Source organism: Lemur catta, chromosome X (genome assembly GCF_020740605.2).
Source record: "Lemur catta isolate mLemCat1 chromosome X, mLemCat1.pri, whole genome shotgun sequence".
Taxonomy (NCBI): Eukaryota; Metazoa; Chordata; class Mammalia; order Primates; family Lemuridae; genus Lemur; species Lemur catta.
Genome location: NC_059155.1, coordinates 47,161,203 through 47,173,524, shown reverse-complemented (window position 1 = coordinate 47,173,524; position 12,322 = coordinate 47,161,203). Strand labels below are relative to the sequence as shown.

At 56.9% G+C, this 12,322-nt stretch overlaps 2 long non-coding RNA genes across 2 annotated transcripts; one reads left to right on the top strand and one right to left on the bottom strand.

The window, feature by feature from the left end:
• Window positions 1-3,450: 3,450 nt before the first annotated feature.
• Window positions 3,451-4,724, bottom strand: LOC123628731. The gene is made up of 3 exons (XR_006731749.1): window positions 4,714-4,724; window positions 4,436-4,500; window positions 3,451-3,487 (listed from the first exon to the last, which is right to left on the bottom strand). It is a non-coding gene; the product is annotated as an uncharacterized LOC123628731 (long non-coding RNA).
• Window positions 4,725-11,124: 6,400 nt separating this feature from the next.
• LOC123628730 lies at window positions 11,125-12,044 on the top strand. Its single transcript, XR_006731748.1, has 3 exons — window positions 11,125-11,171; window positions 11,770-11,819; window positions 11,908-12,044. It is a non-coding gene; the product is annotated as an uncharacterized LOC123628730 (long non-coding RNA).
• Window positions 12,045-12,322: the final 278 nt, after the last annotated feature.

Sequence of the window (12,322 nt, the reverse complement as noted above, 5' to 3'; positions counted from 1 at the left end):
ACCGTAGCGCCCTGGGTCTAGGCTCCGTAGGGTCCCTGCCCAGCCACATTAAGAGGCCCTGTTCATGGTCCCAACCAATGCCGTCTGATTCTGGGGTCTCATGGCTCCCATGCTGCACCGCTACCGGCCCCTCCCCTTTAACAGGAGCTAATCGACCTCCTCCCAGAGTTCCCAGCCCTCTTTCCCTTCCTCACTTGGTTCGCTGTCCTCGTTGGCCACTCTCGCCCTTCTTTTCGGTCAGCAGCATCCCTGATCTCCTCCATGGTTGATGCCCGGGGCCTTTCCCGCGGGGTTATTGCAACAGGTGTTAAAGAGCAGGGATGCGCTGAGCCTCCCCCTCCGGAGCCCCGGCCTCCTTCTGGAGTCATTCTCTCCCTCTGGAGCCGCCACGCACACGCACAGCTCACCCAGAAACTGGCGAATCAGCCTCACTTCCTCTTTAGCCCTCACCTTGGAAACTCAGTTACCAAATCCTGTCAGTTCTCCCCCGTTAGTTTCATTGGAGGGGTGGAAGCAGGAGCCACATCCTGGGGCGTGGTGGAGCGAAAGGGGGCTGCAGGGGACATGGAAGAAGAGAGCAGGTTGGTCTCTGGCTGCAGGTGGGGGAACTGAGTCCCTTCTGGTGCCTCAGGGCCAAGCCGGGGACACTTCCCACTGGCAGCTAGGACAGATGGCCTATGGATCACACGTTCCACGTCCGTCAAGTCCTAGATGGACAGTCGCCCCTTCTCCAGCCCGATGGGATCCGTGGGCTCGACTTGGGCAAGGCCAGTTAGTTTCCAGGGCACCTGTGCATGCTAGGTCTGAATGTCCTTGGATGGTCCCCGTCAGATAACGTCCGGCCACCCCCATGCCACAGACTCTGCTGGACGCGATGTTTCCGTGTCGCAGCTCAATCTTCCAGACTGCCTCCCGAGGCCACATGAGGTCTGTCTGAGCTCCCTGTTCTGATGTCACCCTCACTGACAGCTGGGATCGCCTCCTTCCTTCAGCGAGGGTCCCGGGCTGGGCGGGCCTGACACTCAGAGGGACAGACTCCTGTGTGGGTGAGGTGAGTGCATGTTCCGCCAGGTCCCATCGCCCAGAGACTGGGTGTTCACCAGACAAAGAGGGCACAAGTGCAGAAACCATCTGGGGTTAGCGTGTGCAGGGAGGGATGGTCTGTCTGTGTGTCTGTCTGCGTGCCTGTGGATCTAATCGGGGACGATCTCCCTGGAGGGAGAAAGAGCTGATTGAGGGAGCGGGGGCAGTGTGGTCAAGGATCCGTAAGGGATGAAAACAGCCAAAGCAAGGGTGGGATGTACCTTTCACAAGAGGTGTCCTTCAAGTCCGAAAAACACACAGGAGCGCACAGAGTGGGATGAGGTGGAAGGGGCCAAGCCCAGTGACGGGCACCAGGGCTCTGAGAGTGCTGCAGTCCCCGCAGCAGGCTCTTGATCCTGTGTGCGATGAATATGATGTCTCGAAAGTCCTGTGCATGTGGGTGGCATGACAACGTGAAGGCTGGCTACCTGGGAGTCGGTGGGACGTGCCTCCCCTGTGAAGCAAAGGGCTCCCGTGGGAGACTGCCACGTTGTGAGCTGACGGAGACACGGGTAGCATGGGCGCGGTGAGGATGGAAACTAGGGAAGAGGGACTGCCCTGGGAAATCTACTCAGCCGTGGTACCAGCCCTCCCCCTATTCCCACTCTGCCTCCCTTCTTGCAGGCTGGTCTGAGCTCAGGGAGACGGCCCATCACACGTGTGGTGGGACCATCACAGACCTCAGAGGCCGAAAGGAACATGAGTGGGGACTTAAACCATCCACTTCAAACCCTCACTTGAGAGTGTGGGCTTGATTCCGCAGGCTGAACCTTTGACCCTGACCCCAGTGGTTCTTTCGTAAAAGAACAGAGCGGGCTGGCGTCTGGGTGCAGACTCTGGCATAGATTTTCAACTTGGGATTCTGACACCTACAGAGTCTAGACGGAGCGTGCTACAGTCAGTCTGAGCACCTGGCTGCCACCCAGATCCTGGCCCAGGCGCTGCGTGGTAAGCTGGTGGAGCACTGGGTGCTAGGGTACCGAGCTTCAAATGCTGAAAATGGAGCAGGACCCCTACCCATCGCCTCTCCGGAAACGACCCTGCCCCGAGAAACCAGGCCGACCACAGAATATAACAATATGAGACCTACTTTAATTTGATAATTTGCTGTAAGCTCAGCTGAGGTGAGGGCAAGAGCAGACAGCAAGAGGAATTGGTGGCAGAAGAAACGGAGGGAACCACCTTCGTCGTAGCTCTGGGGCTCCAAAGGTACCAGCTGCTGCTCTGGTAGGAAGATTCTGGGTAGAACCAATCAAACAGAGCAGAGTCAGGGTCGAGCCACAGCCCCCCGAAGCCACCAGCTTTGCGGGAACAGGTAGGGTATGTGTAACACTCACTCACTCATTTCCAAGGGCCTGGAACTTGTCAACGAGGCACTGCATGGTCGCTGGAATAGAGAGGCATAACCGGGCACAGCAGACATAGGGACACATAAACCCACCCCCCTGTCCCCTGGGGGAGCCTGCGGAGCCCTGCAACCTGAAACCTCAGCAGCCCCTGTCCAGTCACCCAGACCCTGGGACAGACCGACCCACCCACCACCTCAATTACATGTGGGAGTGTCTTCAAAGTTGGAACAGAATATAGCAGTGTTTCGTCAATGCTGGGGCACCCCAGAACCATCCAGAAGGTTTTAAAAAGACAAATAAGGAAAGAAACAACAACAAAACCCGTACAAGCCATACCCAGCAGGGAAAGGAGGAAATACACGAGGTAGCGCTAAACGTGCTAAGAGAAGGAGCTCTGTGGGATTCCTTGGCAAAGTGTACACAGAGCGCAGCCGATACATTTTTATTCGTGCTCACCCCTGGCTGTCAATGCACAGAAGGCTCCAGGCCCAGGACTGCTTGGTTCTCCTCACCAGGGAAACGTCAGTCCCACTGATGTCGCCAGTACGTACAAAACATCCCTGCCCCGTGTCCGCAGCATCTGCAGGAAGATACTGTGGTCTGTCCCAGCCCCTGCCCCAGCCCGAGCCAGTGGTTCATCATACCTAGTCGCTTTTTGAGGTGGTCGATCTCTCTCTGTAGCACGGCACACTAGCCCAGCGGACACCGGAGGAAGAGAAACGATCAGTACTTTCTGGGCTCCTCCCTCCTTTTCCTCCTTCTCGCCTGTGGCCCTTACATCCGCCACCCCCCACAGCCCAGTGGCCAGACCACCAACGAATCCTCAGTGGAAACGAGTCGCCCCCACTGCGTGGATGCGGGATGTGAGGGATGAGGGATGCAAGGAAGCAGTGGACGACACAGAAGTCAGCTTAACCCGGACACGGTTCCCAATATCTAGTCAGGACCTGGGTTTCCAGGAGCCAGACCTGGCATTACCTCAGGACAGTCCTGTGCTCCCGGTGGTTCCTGCTGCCTTTCCGGTCTTGGGGCATGGACAGGTGGCTCCTGATCACCTGAAAGAGAACACAGAATCCAGCTTCCAAGCCTCACAGCCTGGAGGTGCAATGGGCCTAGCTTGCTCTAAAGTGAGGCAGCATCACCCTCTGCTGGAAGCAACTGGCTCCTGCTTGGCCCAGCAGCTGCCACCTTCTCTCTGGGCCTGCCTTCCCTGTTCCTGTTCCCCAATGTCACCCCATCTGAGCCTGTGGCCCCCTGGGATTGTGGCTCTGGGTTGGATGCTAGCACGGCTGCAGCCACAGCCAGCTCTGGGAGGAGCAATTGGATTGAACAGGCCTTAAGTTAAAAGGCTCTGCTCTGCTCTGCTGACAGGGTGCTTCTGGACTCAGAGTTTGGAGTGGTGCTACAAATCACCCCCATCCCACAAACCGCACCCCAGCACTATGAACACCCCATTTCCTGCGGTAGGGCTTCCTGGGTAGCCAGGGAATCCTGGGAGCAAGGCTGAGCCCCGAGAAATGACAGAGCCAGAGGCTGCCCTCCTCTACCTCTCTCCCTTCCACTCCTACCAAACCCACAAGGCTCACTGGAGGGTGCAGGGCCTCTGGGCCTGACAACTCCCTGACTCAAGGCCACGGCCTGTGAGTTTTCTGAAACTTGGTGGGCCCTGGTTTAGGGTCGCCCCTGCTGTATTCTCCATGATACATCGGCAGGCAAGGTGGCCCTGGCCTTGGCATTGGAAGCTGAATCAAATATTTCTCAGAGCTGCGTTAGGGCGTGTGGGTGGGAGCATGTATGTGCAGGGGCTGGGGTGAGGTGGCCAGTAAAGAGGGGCTTTTGGAGGCTTTAATCTTGTTACCACTTTCTCCCTCACTCAGTGCCAGGCAGGCAGGCAGCCCTGAGTCAGGGAAAACAGGGGATGCTGGGACAGTCCAGGCCCCCTGCCAGGAAGGCTTGGGGAACAGCTAGGAAGGAGGAGTCAGGAGGCTCAAGAGTCTACACACCCAAGCTTTGCAGAAAAACTTTAAAGGGTCTTCTGATCCAAATCAGGTGCCAGCCCAGCTCTTCCCTGGGGAGAATGCAGGAAGCAGGCAAAGTGTCAGGAACAGTGCGTGGCACATACCAAGTGGTCTTTTAATATGTGTCCCTACTAAGATGACCCCGATTGGGCATCCTAATGACCCAGGACACCGAAGGACTCGCCCAGGGCCCACGACAGAGTAAAGATCCCTGTGCCAGGGAGGGGAAGTGTGGGGAGGCAGGAGGAGGATGGCCCACTCACTTGGGCTTTTGGGACTGGATCTCTTTTTGGGCCATTATCGTCTCGGGCCACAGGCTGGGAATCCTTTGCCTTCCTGGTGACAGATTTCTTCCCACGCTGCTGTACTTGCACTGTTTGGGTCCGGACGAGAGCAAGGAATATCTCTTGGACCTCCCGAGCAGCGGAACACCAGCGACTGGGGAGAAGGAGGCCGGCTCCAGGGAACTGCTGAGCGTCTCTCACCCACGGAGGAAAGGCTCCCCCGAGGGCCAAGTTTGAGGCAGCCCCTGGGCACATCTTCTCCTGGGCCACCTTCTTCCTAGGAACAGCCCGGGGCAGGCTGCTCACAGCAGCAGCAGTAGCAGCAGCTCCTCGGATGCCGGGCCTGCTCCCTCCGTACCCGACACCACGCCCTGCATTTGCTTAGAGGAAGAGCTATGCAGCTCTCCCACGGCCTGCCTTTCCGTGCCTGAAGTGAGTCCTGGGGAGCAGAGGTCACGAAAGGGCCCGGCATGGGAAGGGTATTCTCCCTGACAAGCAAACTCCAGTGTCTGGCTGTGTCCTCAGGTTGCTCGGGGCTGCCGGGCTCTCCTTGGTCTCCTCCTTTGGGGTAAATACTCACCCTCATCGGTACCTGTCTGAACTCATCTGGTGACTCGGGGTCGGAAGGCAGCTCGACCAGGCCTTCCAGGAGGGCCGCTGGGGATCCCTGCCGTGCACGGTCAGCCTACTTTTAGCACCTCTTTTCGGGTACCCACGGGCCCGGATTTTCCGGGGCACGATGAGGGGGAGGGGGGCGGTAGACGGGGCCAGCGCGCCTCTACCAGTGGGACCTGCTTCTAGGTCAAGCCACACGGTGGACACTTGGTTGTCCCAGCCTTCTCAGCATGGTTGTCTGCGGATGCGGGTGTAGTGGAGTTTCTCGGGAGGCTGCTCCTGGGCCACAGACTCTTCAGCCTTTGGAGATCTTGTAGTCCAGATAATCCCGCATTTCCTTGGTCGGACAGCCGGGCCCGCCTTCCAGATCCCAAAGCACAGCCCCTCCCGCCTCGATCTCTTCCCCCTTGGCCTGGAAGCCCTCGGGGTCTGCAAGCGCAGCCCTCGCCCTGGCTGCTCCGTGGCGCCACCAGATCAAGGCCTAGGCAGGGGCCCCCCGGGGCTTCGGGGCCAGCTGGGCAGTCGCTGGCCCGCTCCTTACCCTGCAGTCTGAAAATGGATCCCGAAACACACACCTCATCCGAGGAACTCATGTCGCGGGTACGATCAGCCCGGGTTCCGAGCACCAGGTAGCCCTTGTGAAGCCAGGAGAGCCCCGCACACGCCCGCCTCACCAGCAGAGAGGCCAACGGGGACGCCGTTGCCTAAGGAGCCACAGCAGACGGCCCGCAACAATGCGCGGCTTCCTAGTGTGCTCCACACCCGGTTTCTGCAGGCCGCGGCCTTCTCATGGGTTGGCTTCCCTCAGCCCCCACCATCCGGCGCGCCCCGTGTTTGGCCGCCTCTCTGGCCCCAAACCATAGGGACCAGAGCGCTTTGTTTGCATGAACAACATCTGTAAACATAGGGAAGCACATATCTCCAATGATCAGTCCCTCTATGAAAACATCAAACAAGCAAGCAAAAACTATGAAAATCAACTTTATTAGAATTCTGGAAACTAATTAAGCTTTACAGCAACCAGGTAAATGCTTAACCAGGAAAAGGGCAATTTAAGAACTCTATATAAGAATTGTGGCATTTTTATTCCTCCGTACCCTGGGACCCCAGCTGGCTCACAGTCTACATTCCCAGTGTGACACGCTGGTCCCTGCTTCTGAAGAGAGCCCAGCTGGCTTACCTGAAAGAATTTTGTCTGTCCCAATCTGTCCGGGGCTAGCCAAAGGGCTGATGCACCTTATTCAGAACTCACTCAGGAAGAAAAACAGGCACATATTCCTGTAAAACATTGTAAGGCAAACAGTCTGCAGCTTCTAGCAGCAAAACATTATAGTTAATTCATTCAGAAGAGTGCTCAAAGCTTAGGAGGAAAAGCTGGGGAGAGGGGGAAATTAGATCATTCAAAATTGTCCATGTTTACTGGGGAATTTAGAAAGCCATGTGGATATCCAGGGCTGGATGCATGCTTAGAGAGGTCCTGAAAAGGACCTAAACTTTCAGGTCTGGCTGCTCTCTCCTCTCAGCGCAAGCAAGAAGTGAAGGCTAACTCGGAGTTTTAAATGGCCTGGCTGAGCACTCACCAAATCCCTAAGCATAGAACAAATGTGCAAAGACTGCAAGAGGTTTTTGTTGTCCTTTTTGTTTCTGCTGGCTTCTCCTCCTTCTCTTGTTTCTCCTCCGCTTGCACCTCCCGTCCCCTCTGGCCCCCAGCATTCAAGGACGTTTCTCCAGAACACTAGCTTAACACGAACTAAAGGAACAAAGACTCAGAGATCAAACCTGACAATGAATACAAACTACAAAAATAGTTTAGAACACAAGAAATAAACAGCTACATCCCACACCAAGAAAGAAAAAAAACAACCCTGGAATATGATGCCCAGAGTTACCATATTACAATACCCAAAATGCTGTTTTTAACAACAAACTTAGCATGCAAAAAATAAAAAATAACCACCCCCCCCACGAGTATGCCTAATTCACGGAAGATATTAAGAGAAACTGTGCTTGAGGAAGCACAGATGTTGGACGTAGTAAACAAAGAGGTTAACTTGATTGTCTCAAATATGCTCAAAGAGCTAAATCAAACCAGAAGAATACTACATGACCACATAGACAATATCGATAAAAAGACACTAACTACACAAAGGAACCGAACCACAATTTTGGAGCTGAACGTGCAATAACTGAAATGAAAAACCGACCAAGGGGGCCAACTGTAGTTTTGAGTAGGCAAAGAATCAGTGAACTTCAAGAAGGGTCAACTGAAATTGTCCAATCTGAGAAGCAGCAAGGGAATGTTTCAAAGACGTGGAAAAGAAAACCATAAAAGCTCCGATTACTGACTGCGGGCTTCCTCACGGGTGGCAAGTGTTGGGGAATAAAGCCCTGCAAATCCTCTCTGCGCTGGCTGCTTCACATCCACCACTGACCCTCACAAACCCCTGAGCTAGGTGCTGTTATTTAGCCCACTTTACAGATGGGAAACTGAGGCTGAGACACGTGGCTCTCAGTGTGAAAGCAGATGCCCGACAGAGGGACAGCGAGAAAGAGCTGGGACGAGAGCCCGAGGCCAAGACCCTGTGAGCCAGCGGGCTTCCAAGGAGCCAAAGGACTGGCCTCTGGGGAAACCAAACGCCGCCGTCCCCTATTGGTTGGGACCCGAGAGACGGCCAAACAAGGGCAGCGCTGGTTAGCGGGGGCTGGGAGATGCGAACCAATGAGAAGGCAGCGGCGTTGAGCGGGCGCAGAAGCCAACCAATGAGAAGGCCGTGGGGTTGAGAAGGCGGGCGTTGAGCAAGGGCCGCGCTGTTGGAGGCCATGTCGTGTGGCTCCTGAGGGGCAGGCACCTTCTTTGTCTTGGCTGCTGCCAAGGTGGGTGTGTCCGGGGCTCTCCTGCTGTGACAAGGGCAGCCCTCTGCCCACAAACTGGACTGATCGAAGCAGCGACATGAGTTCCTCCGATGAGGTGTCTGTTTCGGGGGCCGCTTTCGGCCTGGAGGGCGGGGAGCAGGCCAGCGTCTGCCCGGCCAGCCCCGGAGCGCGGGGCCCCGGCCTAGACCTGGATCTGGGGGCGCCGCGGGGCGGCGAGGGCCAGGGCGAGGGCGAGGGCGAGGGCGCCCTTGCAGACCCCGAGGGCTTGGACGACGATGAGGAGGACGGAAGGGGCGTGCTTTGGGGCCGGGAAGGCCGGCCCGGCACCCCGACTGACCAGATGTGGGACGATCTGGACTACGAGTCCCTCCAGGCTGACGAATGTGTGGCCATCGTGCAGCCGCTGAGCGAGTTGGATATCCGGGCCTTCCGCAGACAGCCATCATCAGTAGGCCACGAGGCCCAAATGTCCACTCTTTGGCCGGACCTAGGGGCAGGGCTCAGTGTTAGAGCCGCGCTGACCATGTCTGCCTCCCGTCCCACCTCCATCGTGCCCCGGAAATTCTGGGCCCGGGGGAACCCGAAAAGAGGCCCTAAAAGTAGGCTGAGCATGGGCGGCAGGGATCCCCAGCGGCCCTCCATGGAATGCCTGGTCGAGCTGCCTTCCAACCCCGAGTCACCAGCTGAGTTCAGGGAGATACCGATGAGGGTGAGCATTTACCCCAAAGGAGGAGTCCAAGCCAAACGAGGAGTCCAAGGCGAGCCCGGCAGCCCCGAGCAACCTGGGGACACACCCAGACACTCAAGTTTGCTTGTGAGGAAGAAGACACTTCCCATGCCAGGTTCTTTCTTGACCTCTGCTCCCCGGGGACTGGCTTCAGGCAGGGAAAGGCAGGCCGTGGGAGAGCTGCACGGCTCTTTCTCTAAGACAATTCAGGGTGTGGTGTTGGGGAAGGCAGGCAGCAGGCCCAGCTTCCCAGGAGCTGCTAGTGCTGCTGTGGGCGGCCTGCCCCAGGCTGTTTCCAGGAAGAAGGTGGCCCAGGAGAAGAAGTGCCCAGGGGCTGCCTCAAAATTGGCCCTGGGGAGAGCCTTTCCTCCATGGGGGCAGAGACTCTCAGCAGTTCCCCTGAAACCAGTCACCCTGCCCCCAATCGCTGGTGTTGGGCTGCTCGGGAAATCCAAGAGCTACTCCTTGGTCTCGTCCGGACCCAAACACTCCAAGCACAGCAGCACTGGGAAGAAATCTGGGGCGAGGAAGGCAAAGGATTCCAAGCCTGTGGCCAGAGACGATCATGACCCAAGTAGAGACCCACGCTCAAAGGCCCATGTGAGTAGGCCATCCTCCTCCTGTCTCCCCACACTTCCCCTCCCCGGCTCAGGCATCTATACTCTGTCGCTTGCTCAGGAGCTGTCCTTGGGAGTCCACGATCATTAGGAGGCCCAATCAGGGTCATCTTAGCAGGGGCAAAGGTTAAGAGAGCACTTAGTATGCGCCAGGCTGTGTACTTGACACTTTGCATGTTTCCTGCCTCTTCCCGAAAGAGGGGCTGGGCTTGATGGGACGACCCTTTAAAGATTGGGCTGCAAAGCTTGGAAGTCTAGACTCATCAACCTCCTGATTCATCATTCCTAGCCATTCCCCAAGCCTGCCTGGCAGGGGGCCTGGACTGCCTTAGCATGCCCCTGTTTTACCTGGCTCAGCGCTGCCTGCTGGCCTGGGACTGACTGAGGGAGAAAGTGCTAATAAGATTATGGCTTCCGAATTCCCCTCCTTGCTGCTTACCTCACCCGAGCCCCTGCACATACATGCTCACACCCACACGACCCAGCCCAGCTCTGAGATATTTTTGTTTCAGCTTCCAACGCCCAGGTCAGGGCCACCATGCCTGCACATACATCGTAGAGAATTCATCAGTGGCGACCCCAATACCAGAGGCTTCCAGGTTCCAGGAAACTCACAGGCCACGGCCTTGAGCCAGGGAGGCGTCACGCCCAAAGGCCCTGCACCCTCCAGTGAGTCTTGTGGGTTTGGTGGAGTGGAGGGGAGAGGGGTGGAGGAGTGCAGCCTCTGGCTCTGTCACTTCTGGGGGCTCAGCTTTGCTCCTAGGCTTTCCGGGCTAGCCAGGCACCTCTTCCACAGGAAACGAATGTCGACAGTGCTGGGGTGGGAATGTGGGGTGGGGGTGATTTGTACCACCACCCCAAACTCTGCCTCCAAAAGTAAACTCTCAGCAGAGCAGAGCCTTTTATGTTAAGTCCTCTTCAACCACACTGTTCCTCCGAGAGGCTGGCTGTGGCTGCAGCTGTGCTAGCATCCAACCCAGAGCCACAATCCCAGGGGCCACAGGCTCAGAAGGGCTGACACTGGGGAACAGGAACAGGGAAGGCAGGCCCAGAGAGAAGGTGGCAGCTGCTGGGCCGAACAGGAGCCAGTGGCCGCCAGCAGAGGGTGATGCTGCCTCACTTTAGAGCCAGCTGGGCCCTTGGCATCTCCAGGCTGTGAGGCTTGGAAGCTGGATTCCGTGTTCTCTTTCAGGTGATCAGGAGCCACCTGTCCATGCCCCAAGACCGCAAAGGCAGCAGCACCCACCGGGAGCACAGGGCTGTCCTCCGGTAATGCCTGGTCTGTCTCCTGGAAACCCAGGTCCTGACTAGATGGTGGGAACCGTGTCTGGGTTAAGCTGACTTCTGTGTCGTCCACTGCTTCCTTGCATCCCTCATCCCTCGCATCCCGCGTCCCACGTAGTGGGGGCGACGCGTTTCCACTGAGGATTCTTTGGTGGTCTGGCCACTGGGCTGTGGGTGGTGGGGGATGTAAGGGCCCCGGGCGAGAGGGAGGACAAGGAGAGAGGAGGGCAGAGTATACTCACCGTTTCTCTCCCTCCGGTGTTCACTGGGCTAGTGTGCTCTGCTGCGGAGAGACAGAGACCAACTTAAAGAGCGCCTAGGTATGATGGACCCCTGGCTGGGGCTGGGGACAGGGGCTGGGACAGACCACAGTATCTTCCTGCAGATGCTGGGGACACGGGGCACGGATGTGCTGTAGGTACTGGCGACATCAGTGGGACCGACGTCCCCATGGGGAGGAGGACCAAGCAGTGCTGGCCCTGGAGCCTTCTGTGCATTTACAGCCAGGGTGGGCACGGATAGATTTGTATCGGCTGAGCTCTGTGTACACTTTGCCTAGGCATACTACAGAGCTCCTTCACATGGCACATTTAGCGCTACCTCATTTATTTCCCCATTTCTCTGCTTAGTATGGCTTGTACGGGTTTTGTTGTTGTTTCTTTGCTTGTTTGTCCTTTGAACACATTCTGAACAGTTCTCGTGGACCCCAGTATTTGAGAAACACTGGTATATTTTGTTCCCGTTTACAAGACACTCCCACGTGTAATTCAGGTGGTGGGTGGGTGGGTCGGTCCCAGGGCTGACAGGACAGGGGTTGCGGAGGTTTCCGGTTGCAGGGCTAGGAGGGTCCTCCCGGGGACAGGGGGTGGTTTCTGTATCCCTATGTGTGTTGTGCCCGGTTATGCCTCTCTTTTCCAGCGGTCGTGGAGAGCGTCCTTAAAAAGTTGCACGCCCTTTGAAGTGAGAGAGTGAGTGTTACACATACCATGCCTGTTCCCGCAAAGCTGGTGGGTTTGGGGGGCTGTGGCCCGACCCTGACTCTGCTCTGTTTGACAGGTTGAACCCAGCATCTTCCTACGAGACCGACAGCTGGTACCTCTGGAGCCGGCGAGCTGTGACCAGCCTGGTTCCCTTTGTTTCTTCTTCAGCCACGGCTTCTTCTAGCCCCCTGCTCTTGCCCTCACCTCACCCGAGTTTACAGGAAATTATCAAAATAAAATACCTCTCATATTCGCATATCCTGTGGTCTGCCCTCTTTCTTGCGGGAGGTAGTGTCACTGCAGAGGGAAGGGGTGGGGGTGCTCCTCGATTTTGGAGCATTTGAAGCCAGGTTACCTGGCACCCTGTGCTATGCCCTGTCCCTGTGGGTTGTCTCGACCAGGATCTGGGTGGCAGCCCTGCGCTCAGGCTCACCGTAGCGCCCTGGGTCTAGGCTCCGTAGGGTCCCTGCCCGGCCACATTAGGAGGCCCT